Below are 2845 nucleotides of genomic sequence, written 5' to 3' on the forward strand. Positions count from 1 at the left end.
GGGGGGTGATAGCACCCGCCTCGGGGAGTGGCGGGGAGCTTCCCATAAAAGTGGGCTCCGGAGGTTCCTGCTGACACCATATATTCCGAGCCCCTCCCACTGGAGACTGATTCGGTGGCGGTGGGGTGGGGCTGGGGATCCCGGGTGACATGTGTGGTCGGGCAAGTTTAGGATGCGCTCGGGGATGGGCCGTCCCCTCGGAATACGGCGTGGAAGTCAGGGAGTGTCGGACACGCTTCAGGCCCGTCCAAATGAACGCACGCTCCCGGTGGGAACTGCGCCTCTCGGGCAAAGCAGGACCTCAAGACAACCCTCCGGCTTCTCTCTTCCAGCTGCCTTCCCCGTGAAGCCCACCCATGGAGACATTCGGGATAGACTTGAAATTGCTTCTGGGAGTCCCAACTCCTGAAAGTACCCGAGATTAAAGGCAGTTTCCTTAGGAGAAATTATGGGAAGGGGTCAAGGCCTAGGGCTCAGAATCTGTTCCGGAACCTCTTTGTATCCTTGCGGTGAAGTTCAAGCTTCATCTTTGTCTGGAGGATTCCGATTGCTTATTATTGTGGGTGGGTAGGTTGAAATCAGGGTATTCCCTGGGGTGGTGTTGCTTTTTGATTTAGGAAATGACACTTCTTTGTTTGCTGAAGTCAGGCATTCAGTTCAAGGCAACTCTCCCCTTCCCATCTAGATAAGGGCTTTCTTTTCGGTGAGTGCTATACCCTTAGGATTCTCTTTAAATGGCCCCTACTGTTTGCTCGGAACTTATGGGAATCTTTTTATAGCTTCCGCTGTCATTTCCATGGACTTCTAGTTAAATCTGAAAGCAATCTGTAGCTAGCCTCCGTTTTTAACAGGAATCTGTTTCCAGCTCTGGGTTTTTCCAAATGACGGACGACTTTGTTTTGGCGGTGTGGGCAGTGATGTTGAGAGCTGCCAAGCTACTGTACAAAAAAAGGCCAGAGTTTACGTTCTTTTCAAGCTGAATAAAGCCCATTGTAAAGGAAATACAATGGGCAACAGTAGAAATCTTCAGAGCAATAGTTATTTATTCATTCCACAAATATTTACTGAGTATCTACTATATGCAGGGCAACCTCTGGGAGCACACTGGCCAGCAGAAATGTGTGCACTACCTATGTAATTTTGAATGACATCTTTAAAAAAAAGTGAAACGAATTTTAAAACTATGTCTTTCAATCCAACTTACTAAACCGCTGTGTCAAGGTGTAAGCAAATAAAAAATTATTGCTGTGTTTTAGATTTTTTTTGTGTATTAAGTCTTCAAAATCCAATGTGTATTTTATGATCGACAGCCCATCTTTATTCTGACTCGCCACATTTCAAGTGGTCAGTAGCCACACGTGTGGCTAGTGATTTCCCTGTTGGATAGTGTAGTTCAATTGCAGTGAACTGGCAAGGTGAGTAAGGGAAGAGATAGACAATAAATACATAAAAATGATAAGCACTGGGCATGGTGGCTTACGCCTATAATCCCAGCACTTTGGGAGGCAGAGACAAGAGGATTGTGTGAACCCAGGGTTTGAGACCAGCCAGGCAATTTGGTGAGAGACCTCGTTTCTACAATAACTAAAAAAAGTAGCCAGGCACGGTGGCGCGTGTCTGTACTTCCAGCGACTTGGAAGGCTGAGATGGAAGGATAACCTGAGCCTAGCAAGTTGAGGTTGAAGTGGCTGTGATCGTGCCACTGCACTTCAGCCTGGGCGACAGAGTGAGACTCCTACTCAAAAAACAAAGCAAAAAAAGATAAGCAATCCGGAAAATGTCTGTGAGGGATGGTTAAAATTAAATGGGTAGCAGAAAGTGAATGGGTCACTTTAGCTAGTAAGGCCAGGAGGGTACCTGAGGAGGTGACAACAGGTGATGACTTGAGGACAAACCCTGAAGGATGGAGCAATCAGGGAAAGAGCTTTCTAGACCACTAGAACAGCTAATACAAAGATCCTGAGGCCGGAAAAATCACTGAGCTTCCTGGCGGCTAGGGTCATCGCTCCCATCTCTGTACTGTATTGCATAGGAGAGACTCATAATGTCTTTCTGTTCAGCCTTATTGTTGAAACACATCCCATTGTTTAGTTAGAAAACTCTGAGGGTGGGGGACGGGGTTGAGGAGGTATTGGTCAAAGGATACAACCTCATTTAAACAGGAGGAATAAGTGCAAGAGACAGCACAGTGACTGCAGTTAATAGTATATTGTGTACTTGGAAATGACGGAGAATAGATTTTAAGTGTTCTCACCTGCCAAAAAATAAGTATGTGAGGTAATGCATTTGGGAATGAGTTCAACTAAGCCATTCCATAGTGTATACATTATATCCAAACACGTATGCTGCTGGGCACAGTGGTTCATGCCTATAATGCCCAGCTTTGGGAGACTGAAGCAGGAGGCTTGCTTGAACCCAGGAGTTGGAGACCATCCTGGGCAATATAGCGAGACCTTGTCCCTACAAAAAAATTTTAAAAACTACCTGGGTATGATGGTGAGTACTTGTAGTCCCAGCTGCTCAGGAGGCTGAGGCAGGAGGATCACCTGAGCTCAGATCGAGGCTGAGGCGAGCCATAATTGTGCGGCTGCACTCTAGCCTGGGTAACAGAGTGAGATCTTAATGCAATGACAAAAAATATACAACAGGTTGTGCAATAAAAAAAACAGTTTTAGCCGGGCTCAGTGGCTCAGCCTGTAATCCTGCACCTTTGGGAGGCTGAGGTGAGTGGATTGCCCGAGCCTGCGGGTTCGAGACCCGCTTGGGCAACTTGGCGAGACCTCATCTCTACAATAAATCAAAAAATTAGCCGGGCGTGGTAGCGCGCGCCTGTAATTCCAGCTAC

This window comes from Carlito syrichta, unplaced genomic scaffold, assembly GCF_000164805.1.
Source record: "Carlito syrichta isolate Samal-C Ts95f unplaced genomic scaffold, Tarsius_syrichta-2.0.1 Scaffold314525, whole genome shotgun sequence".
Lineage (NCBI taxonomy): Eukaryota > Metazoa > Chordata > Mammalia > Primates > Tarsiidae > Carlito > Carlito syrichta.